At 40.2% G+C, this 10170-nt stretch overlaps 1 protein-coding gene across 3 annotated transcripts in view; it reads right to left on the reverse strand.

Moving 5' to 3' along the window:
• LOC113133543 (suppressor of tumorigenicity 7 protein homolog) overlaps positions 1-9522 on the reverse strand; it is a 33995-nt gene extending 24473 nt beyond the window's left edge. Inside the window, exon 1 of one of the 3 annotated variants that reach the window (XM_026312412.2) lies at positions 9368-9522. The gene's annotated coding sequence lies outside the window, so the exon portion shown is untranslated. The remainder of the gene's footprint in view (positions 1-9367) is intronic. The other 2 variants (XM_026312413.1, XM_026312414.1) reach the window with 2 other exon arrangements.
• Between the last annotated feature and the right edge of the window lie 648 nt (positions 9523-10170).

Below are 10170 nucleotides of genomic sequence, written 5' to 3' on the forward strand. Positions count from 1 at the left end.
TGTATGAAGCTGAGCATTAGAGACTGCTGTGTTTACCTGCTGTTAAACACACACACACACACACACACACGCTTGGCCATTAGAGAGCCATGTTTTAGATAAAACCTCATGCATAGCCAAATACTACAAATGTACTGTGATCTACTTTAAATATATTTGCAGAGTATTTTTTCTACAGTACATTTTCCCTCAGTACCTGCATGCTCCGGTGTCTGAGAGGTGCAACAAAAAAGATTTAGGACTCTTTAACTGAAGCCACAGCCAAACGCAGACCAGATTGACTGCACAGTAAAGAACAGTGAAGAACACTGTTCCTGCTGGTTAAAGTTGCAGATATCAAATGTAAAAGGTGAATTAAACATTTATGTGACTTTGCAATTTTAAGTTGGGTTGAAAAGTGAGCATAAAAGCCAATAAACAATAAGAGCTCAGTCATTCGTGTCTCTTGGTAAAACTACTGTACACAAATCACAGGATTTTGTGCTACCAAATGTAAACACACACATTCAAAGAGAACAAAATCCAGTTTAAAAAAAAAAAAAAAAATTCAGACCATTTCAATCATTTTCTGAATGACAAGTTTCTTCTGTCTCATTCTAGATGCTCATAGGGATCCTGCTGCAAGTGTTAAGTCTCGTTATGGATGCACACTGTCAAACCTGGGGTCTGAAGCCTTCACGTGTAATAAAGTGCACACATTGCGGTCGCTGTGCAGCAGGGGTGCATGCTGGACATGTGAATGTGTACAGTGGCGAGTCTGTACAACAGCCTGCTAACCTAAATAAACGGGGGTCAGCCGCAAGTCCTCGTGGAACCCGCTGTGAATGGGGCGAAGCTAGCATGTGGATTATCTCAGCTGCTGAATAGAGGAGCATTTACCATTGGAGTCCTGTGTTCTTTTGTGTCTCAAACCCAGTCGTCACCTCCTCCTCCTCCTCCTCCTCCTCCTCCTCCTCCTCCTCTTTGTCCTTCCAGCACAGGCAAGAGCCCCTTTCTCTGCTCCTGCCACACTGCAACACGTACTCGCTCGCTCTGCTAAACATTTCTTGCAGTACTCAGTCTTATTTGTTTAATAAGCTAAATCTGGCATTGGTTTAGGATAATTTAACAAATTTCCAGTGTAAATCATGTTTATGAATCTAAATGGCAGCCTCCTCTTTTCAGAATGGGTAATGGGAAACACAAGGAAAGTAGAAAAAAGGTCAAAAAGGGTAAAAATAAATAATAAATAAAAATGTGGTGAAATCTATACAACCACAGCAATAGGTCCATGGTTTATGTTTCATATTAAAATACTTTAGTATCTATTACTGTCACTCAAATCACTACTAAAATCGCTAATTGGGATTAGAAGTATATCGGCAGATATTAGTTATTAAACTGTTAAAAAAAAAATTTTGTTTCTTTGCAGAGTGAAATAAAAACTGCACTTTTAACTGATATATGATTCACCAAAATACTAAAACACTAAATATTAAGATTCAGTAAAGGATTCAAATGATTCTCATTCAATAAGCAGATTGGGAACTGGATGCAAAATGAATAGAGATGCTAGCAACAGCCATCCCTAAGTCTGGGTGGACACTGAAAGAAAAATAATGTGCCACTGTGACGAAAATGTGACCTGCAGAACCTGAATTCAAAACAGTGACTTTATTATATTTAGTGTTTACAGGTATTTACACTTGCTCCTGAACAAACTGCTAAAACCAGTGAGAGCAAATGAGAAGCTAGAGGAAATTCTCTGTCTGCAGCAGACTTGTTATGACGATGGTTCTTCGTAGTGCATTGCGTCTCCCTCGATCCTGACTAAAGACATCTCCTGGGGTCGTGTTAATTACGCCAGGGGGCTCTTGCTCAACTACTCTGCTGGGAGGTGAGGAGGAAGTGTGCTGGGCTCTGTGCTTCCATCTGTAATCACATTCAGTAAAATTACCTTTTTACACTTTCTGCTCAATCTTCTCTGGTCAGCAAGACATTTTTTCTGATTTAAACTAATTCAGTAACTAAATAAACTAAGTGGACTTCTGGCAGTATGCAGAGTCCAGGTCTGGTCAAGCAGGTCCACCGTACACCTGTGACATTTCTTTCTTCACAGTGCTGATGAAACACCCTGCATCAAATGAACTGGAACAAAGAAAGAGTGTCAAAATGAGATTGTTTTTATTTTTTTTTTAAATTCATGGGCAAATGAAGGAAAGATGTGATTTTGGTTAAAGTAACACAGACAGAGAACAGTCGCCGTCACCTTCAGCCTCTTTCTCTTCGAAGTGTGTTTAACATGACCTGTGGTAACACACCCGGGCCCCGCTCTTTCAGCCACACTGATAATTAGGATGCACACCCATTGCCATAACAGCGGCGAAGCCCAGGTGAACGGAGGTGCTAATTGAGTCAGACACCGAGTAATGGAACAACCCGGCCAAGACTTTACTTAAAACAGCGCTGCTCGCCGCCTCTCCTCGGTGCAACTGCATTCATGAGCCATTTATTCCTGAACAATACACACCTCTCCCTGCCCCCGCTCCCATCATGTACCACCCTGATTCCTCCCGGTTGCTAGGCAACTGAAAATAAGCATGAGAGGAGTGTGGCCATCCCACAGCAAGACGAAAAATGAGCGGAAGGATAAATGAGATGGAGGGAGCAGGGGGAAGGACAGTAAAAACCTGATGCTGGCACAGGTGTGTGTGTAATGGCAGTTCTAAATGTGCTACCTGGATGGACAACCACGAGCCACGTGTAATCTAATCACTGACTCACGGTAAAAAGACTGAGCGACACATTTCACATTAAGACATTTTAGGAACAGACCAGGATCTCTCAGAATGAATTTACAGGTGTGAAACAAGGATTATGTCCACCACGTCCACCATGTCCACCACCTTTTGATTAACCACACAATCGTCCCCTTTTTTTCCTTTCAGACGAACCAGAATCTACCACAAAAGGAAGGTCGGTCAGGCTTTGATTACCTCCACCGGGTCACAATTCAAACATCATTCAGATAACTGGGTCAGGGGTGCTGGACTGGCACTGCTGACACCAACTGGTCAAAATGGGGAAATGTGCTTCGGCTGCCTTACAGAGCTGCTGTTGCATGAATAACCAGTTAAATCAGATGTGTTACAGTCTACTGGTTTGACCCCGAGATGTTAAATCATAAACCAAGACCACAAACTGGACCAAACTGTCTAAAAGTGCAGACAAAATGTCCTTTATTAAATATGGCTTCAAACGCACTGAAGTGAATGCACAAAGGGAAATATTTGATAAGTGACAGGAGGAGTGTGCTGTCACTTTCCCAGAAGTTCCTCTGAATAGTAAAAGTACATGAAACATAAAAAGGCCCAGACAGGCTAAGCTCAGCCAGGGAGGATGATGCATCCTTTTCTTGTTTTTTCAAAATCTCACCATGCAGGTTATATTTACTCAGCAGCTATTCTTTGTTAATAGTCCACATTTAAGGTGGTATTATTGTAAAATCTATACTGAATGTGCTGACAGGAAAGATTATCTTTGCATTTTGTCTACTTGTTTAGTTTAGGGAACAAATAAATCACCTTGTTTTCAAAGGGGTAGTGTTGTAGCTCTGATAATGGAACTGAGGTTGGGTGTAAATTATCTTTCTTCTGGTTTATTAGCTCTCACTTTCAGCACATTCATTCTTCTTTAACTGTATCCCACATTCAGCTTCTGTTACAGAAGGACCAACCTCCAATTGCAGTAAACATACTGGCATTTGGGCCAAGGAACACTTTCAAAAACCTTTGACAACAAGTCAAATTTCATTTTTCATAGACTGTCCTTACAAGCATTCAAACCTGGGAGTATCCTCTATGACTGCTGCCTCCCTGCTGGCATGAACAGAGTCTACTTGCACAAATTTAACAAGACAAAATTACTTCTGCCCCCTGGGAAACCTGCTGATACAACCTATTACTATATCAGACCTTCTATCTAAAACAAAAGAAATTATTTTCATACATTTATGGATTTATTTTATCAAGGCAAAGCATTTTTAAGAGGGTTTGCACTTTTGAATTTAGGCTTTTCAAAAGATAAAGTGTCGGGTAAGGCCAGAATTAATAAACCCATGTATAGAAAAACTGCCTGCACACTAAAAAAAACAAAACAGCTGCAGATGCAAAACAGAGACAGGAGGTTCTTTTATTTTTAGTCAGTATGCAGGTACTTTTCTTCAGTTTGGGGAAACCTAAACGGTTTGATTCACTAATTTGCCTGTGTTTTGTGTTGGTTCCCTTTTATCCTTTGCCCTCTCTATATTTCTCTCAGTCCCATAACTGTATTAAGAAGAAAGACCAGTCACTTTCTTTAAGAACAAAGACCTGTAACGTACTGATCCATTATACTGGAAGGTATAAGGGAGGTAGAACATCTCCACAGATTGACAATGAATTATATACAGTAAAATGATTTTCCTATATTTCCATGGGTCTTAGTTTGAAAGCTGATGACAGTGTGTGTGCTGTCTGACACCTTACACATACTAATGTTATCATATAGTTTGCATACTTTCAAATTTGTGCAGGCAGCCAAATCTGTGAAATCTCTAAGTGCATTTAAATATAGTGAACATGTCATTCATCAAACTGTCTCTGTATGCAAAGCAGAAAGCCAAGATGAGGAACAGACAGTGGGGAAATAACCACACACTTCATGTCAGGAACCTCTGGCTGTGGCTGTTGGCCTGATTTGATCAACTTTTTTGGAACATAACCAACCACTGTACAGAGCCAGCACCTGATGTCAGCGTTCTGCTGTGGTGGAACAATACAGGTTATGCTTTTATTATTTCACCAGACTTGCTGCAAAAGTGGATTTCTCATTAAGTTCAGAAGCCGGGCTGCTTTGCCAAACAGCCATGTAGTAACTTTCAGATGAAGAAAGAAACAGCCCCAACCACAAAAGTCACTGTGAACGTCCATTTTAAGGGAGGCTAATCTCTTGACCTGCTGCAACTGCACACAAACATTATGAAACACTTGTTGACACCATCATGGCTAATGTTCAGTTGGTGTATTTTAATGTTAAGCAAAACAATATCCTTAATCATTCATGCCTGCTACCGACTCAGTGAAGGGAATCCATCTTGAATGGTGGCTTTTACCTGGATTCACTTCATCACTGACATTTTGTTCACTCATATCGCCGGTGCAGCAGCCGTGACCTTTCCTTCATTTCAGATATGACAGAACCAGCTGTGAGGGCTTTGGAGTGTGTACCTTGCATTATCACGTTTGGTGCTTCTAGGTGCAAAAGTCTAAAGGGTGGTCTGGGATTTCTGAGGCGTATGATCTCAGTGAGTGCAGCTGAGTGAAGGCAGGGAGAAAGAGAACAAAACACAGACTGTGACTGTAGACTTTTTTCCAGGCAGGGCAGGGCAGTCTGCTGCGTCAAAGGTAGGGCAAACATCTCTGGCTGAGATCATCTTACCAAAGCACTGCACACGTTCTAAATAAAGGTTCTTGACCAGTCTGATCTGGCTTTGTGGGGAATGCGTTCTGTGTGTGCGTCCCATTCATTATTCATCCAACACAGCGGGTTTCTATATGTTAAAATCTATAAAGTAATATCCAAGACTTTTGTTATGCACATCGATTGAACACTGTGGAACAACCTTGTTACCCAAGACTGAATGGTTAATCCCAAGCTGACAACGTTGTAGGGAAAAAAAAAGAAGAAAAAAGTGTTTTATGTCTTTTTCTGCTGCATGAATTTATTCTTGGGAATATGATGCATGGGAATAGTGCCCTGAAAAATGTGTCTGAACCAAGACACACATTTCCATCAAGAACTCTCCATAAAACCCTAACAGCACATCATATTCTGCTTCCTCAATGTCAGGACTCATCAAATACTCACTGAGGGTGTCTAGCAGATGATACCATACCACAAAACGGTCCGTAAATCTGCCTTTATGCTCTGACCTTTGGAGTCTTTTGGCTGTGCATCAAACTGCTCTGTATGAATACAGGATGCAGATGTTCAGCTAATCTACAAGGGTTTGTTGAGCGGGGATGATGGTGCAGTTTCTAACTTAGAGGACACACTTGGAGGAGCTGGCCAATTTGAGCTTCAATGCAAGTCCATAAAATGAAAACATGTCTGACTCAGTTCTTCTTCAGCACACCATGTTTCTATTCACCATGCACCAGTTTCCTCTTATATATCTATCAATCAGTCATGGGACTTAGAGAACACCACAGATAATTTATAAGGGCTGTGCAACACGTTTCTCGTTTGGTTGTCGACGGTGCAATAAATATTTTACTGACATAACATGTACCGTTTGCTAAAATTACATGAAGATGTATATTTGAATTATTTGTTTGTTGATGATGATGCATAGATCATTACAAAGGTCCAGCACCGTTTGTCCACTCCTACAGTAAAGTCCTCCATATCAATGATTTGAGCTAATCCTCAGTGGATTATAAGGATTGTTCAGGAACTTTTCAACACAGCTAACAGCTTTTTTGTCATCTACTGTGCTCTGCTGAGCTAGTTCTGTAGAGGTAAAAAAAACAAACAAACTAATTCTCACAATGAACAGGCCAAACACAGATGACCCGAAAACTGAGGAGGAGTATATTTACCTATCTAAAGACGTCAGCTGTGAATGTCAGGTTTTGATATTAGTTTATCACATTCAGACAACAAATGATTTTCATCACACACACAAAAGAAACCTATCATAAAAGATCCCAATTTTAACCACTAACAGCTGTCTAAATACTCCACAGGGCAATATCTGTATGCACCAAGGGTCTGTGAGTCATGCAGTTTCAATTCTCTGTAAATGCTCTACGTGTGGCAGAATTACTAAGAAAGCAGACTTTGATTTTAAAACTCTCTCGCACCTACTTTGACATTTCTGCTGGAACTAGTCTTTTAACATACGCACAAAGATCCACAGCTAAACAAAGCTGTAACTCTGATTAGCTCATTAACTGGTAGCTGCGATATTAACAGAGAACTCATTATTTTTAGTCCTTTTTACCTAAGAACTACAATTTCCTGTGTTCCTGTTTGCTAAACATAGTCAAGTGCTTAACTATAGCGTTTTAGCACTACATTGCCGTTAGACTGGAGAGAAAATTGCAGAAATAACAAAACGTCAGTCTCTCGGCGAAGCTAGGACTTTCATTTCATAAAAATCTTTTTCACTGAGATTCAACAACTACAGAGGAACATTTCAATTAAAAGTTTTACTGAAACAAGAAGCCACAGTGAAAGACACACGGCTTGCCTGATTCCCTGGAGGAAGTCTGCCTCCCTCCTGACATTTGAAGGGATTTTTTTATTGCTTTTACCACCTGAGCGAGATGCAACAAGACCACACAAGTTACAAGCACAGGTGGTAATAGGAAGGGAAAGTGAAAGAATGTTATCAATTTTAGGAGTTACACACAGGTTAGGGTCTGTAAAGTGTGATCAGGCAGGAAACAGTAACTGTGGCTTTTAGTTTCACTCCAACATCCCACTAGGAAATCACCTGCAACAATATTTACAGCAGAAAGCCATTACCTGCATGTCATAAGTCAGATCTGATAAGGGGAAGGGAGGCATACTGAACCTATCCACAACTAAGGTCAAACACTCTTCTTCTTCTCTATAATGTGATGACACAGAAATATAAAAAAGTACATATAATAATGCATATTCTCTCATCCTGATCTAAATACACATTACATGACACATCAGGAGTGCTGAAAAGGGTTCATTTGACTATGAAAATCCTGTGTCCAATATTTGCATTTTGGCACGCCAGCTAATGCTCCACCTAATAAAAAAACAAACAAAAAACAACTACCTACTAAAACGCCTCATATATGTTTTCAACACAACTTGTTCCACATGCTGTTTTTTCCATACCGTAACTATGTGCATTTGTCCTTTAAAACTTATTTACTACGACAACAGATTACTCTTGCAATTCACCATAAACTAAATACTATTTTTATTAACTAAATGTGATTTTAAAGGTTTGTGACACTATAAAAGAAACTATAATCAACACATTCACATATAAGTGTAGTACATGAGTACTTGGTGCTGAGCAGAAGATGATTCAGACTTAGCTTGGTTGTTTTGACAGGGCTAGGATTAGTTGCCACGAGTACGGTAAAGTGTTGAGATTTTAAAAAAGATAATACTTGTCACAAACAATTACTGCTATATCTACCACATTGAAGCATTTACAGAGGGACTATTGCTCTGGGGCTTATACATATTTTCCATTTTGAAATAGTAAGATTTTTCTGCATAGTTTAATCCAAGGAATGGGTACACAGTAACTCAAGAACGCAGCCACAGGGTTTAGACCAATTTCAAATACATTTTAATAACTAAATAAATAGTCGAAATCATTGTCCATGCTTTTGCAGACCTATGTAGGAGGTCTGGTGTTTGTCAGACTGCCAGCTCAGAGGGCACCAGCTACGTCCTGAATGTCCCTTCAGGGATGAATAAAGTTGATCTCATCATCTCATACACACAAGAGGAGCATCAGCGGCATGAATACCACATTAAACCTGTCAAAAACACCTCCAATGCCTCCCATGCTTTCTGTTATGACAGCTCAGCTCAGCTCCAACACACACACACACACACACACACACACAAGATTCCTACAAACACAAAACAAACAAACAAACAAGACTCCTCAACCAGCCCATGTGTGCCTGAAGGCTCCCCTGCCCTCTGTAGCTCCAACCAGCTGGCTTTCCCAAAGAGCACATTCGTCCATCTGCTGCCCAGCACAGTCACAGGAGACTCATCACAGACTGCTGACAGAGCAGGGAGACACATAATCCCAGCAAGACCACTGGACCGACACTGGATGGAGGTCTCATTACAGTGGGTCCTAACAAGTCCAGGCACCCTTGGGATCTAAAGTCGGGGTTTACGTGTGGCTATTTTAAAGTCAGTAATACTGAGTTTGCATGCAGCGCATCCACAGCAGAGGGGTTGACTACCCCTCGGTTGGAAAAGAGAAAAGGTCCGACACTGTTAACAAGTCTGGACCTCCAGATAATAGAGACACTGCATTGACTCCTGATGGACACAGTTAAAAACAAGACTCAGTCGGCTCAGGGGGTTTGGAGAGGAAAACTAATCCGGTCTGAACAGCCCACTGACACACTACTGACACACTACTGACATTTGCCTCGCACTTTTCCAAACATGCGGGTTTTCATTTAAACCGAGCTAAGTGTTAGCCACTCATTCTGCTAGCTAACTGCTAACGCGAGCAGGCTACGCATGAAAAGTTCAGAAAAGTGGAGACACTATGAATGGCAGCGTCTGGGGACTGGTTAAAGCGATGTGTGTGTGAGCTTACCTCAGTCTGTGTATATACGAGAACCAGGTGAATCCTTATTCGTAGCTAGCATTTCTTCCCCCAGCAGTCCAACATGTGTGCAGCCTCCAGCAGCTGTGTGTAGACGTGTCTAACGTTAGCTAACTGTTAGCTACCGGCTCACTAGCTTGGACAATTAGCTCCCCTCACCTCCAGATGTCGCTGATTCGCAGCTGCAGCTAAACAAGCTCGACCAACAGCCTCTCGACGTTTTTCATGTAATATAATATTTTATTTCTCTTTATCTGTGTTTTAGATGCTTAAATATTGACCCGTCCACATTAGCTCACAATGAGACACCATTAGCTAACGGTTAGCTGCTAGCTAGCTAACTGCAAAACTGTCCGTTGATTTTGTTTATAACAAAAACTGTCCGTTAATTTAAAAAAAAAAATATATTTTTACATTTATTTAATTTTAAAAAACACTCCGTTAAATTAAAAATATATTTATTCTATTTTTTATTTTAAAAACTCAGCTTATTGAAAAAATATTTTATTTTATTTTTATTTATTTTATTTTAGACTTTATTTTACACACCAACTGCCAACTAAATTTTCTAAATAATTGATTATGTTTCCAGATTTAAAAATAATCACATGGATATTTAAAATATTCTTGCATCACCCAGAGTGGAAGACTTGATTTTAGTTTATTAGGTTTAATACTAAGATTTTCCTATAGGAAAATGAATGGCATTTTCTGTATGCAGTGTCTCACTAAAATGTCTCAAAACACTCTTTATTTCTTTTTGGTCTATCTGGTCATTGCACCTGCTCATTTCT

The sequence above is a fragment of the Mastacembelus armatus genome, chromosome 6, assembly GCF_900324485.2.
Source record: "Mastacembelus armatus chromosome 6, fMasArm1.2, whole genome shotgun sequence".
Taxonomy (NCBI): Eukaryota; Metazoa; Chordata; class Actinopteri; order Synbranchiformes; family Mastacembelidae; genus Mastacembelus; species Mastacembelus armatus.